Genomic DNA, 587 nt, shown 5'->3' on the forward strand with positions numbered 1-587 from the left:
CAATGACACGCAACAACATACTTTCCATTATATTTTTGTTATATTTTCAACTGTCATCTGTCATTTTCTTCTTCCCTTAGGCTAAAAAAAGGTATTTCCACTGTAAATTGGTGCATAAAAGTGTATCAGAATACAAGAAATTGGGGGATTTTCTTTTATATAGCCATGACTCTAAAAAATGTTTAAATGTAATGTAACATCTTCCTTCAAAGCAGTTTACTGCTATCCTACATGGTATCTTTTAAGGTGGTTTTATGTGACTGTTATCCTGTGCCCCTTTTTCGATGTAAAAATGAGTTTACCAATTAAATGTATTAACTGTATTTACTGTAGGCCCACTTGTAGTAGGCAAATATGTTGTATATATTGTTTATAATCTCTCCAGTGTTGAAGGATTTTGTGTGTGATATATTTTTCACGCACCTTAATAAATAGAAAGTCAGTAGGCTACATCTGACAGCTCTGGGATTCTCTCCGGGGATCAGGAGAGCGGTGGGAAGCCCCAACACAGGGTTAAAGGTACAGTAGTGTGCGTCAGCTGACGCGTAGCGTCACGCAATGAGCGCGAGGGGTTCGGAGGGGGCGGA

This window comes from Etheostoma spectabile, chromosome 17 (genome assembly GCF_008692095.1).
Source record: "Etheostoma spectabile isolate EspeVRDwgs_2016 chromosome 17, UIUC_Espe_1.0, whole genome shotgun sequence".
In the NCBI taxonomy this organism is placed as follows: domain Eukaryota; kingdom Metazoa; phylum Chordata; class Actinopteri; order Perciformes; family Percidae; genus Etheostoma; species Etheostoma spectabile.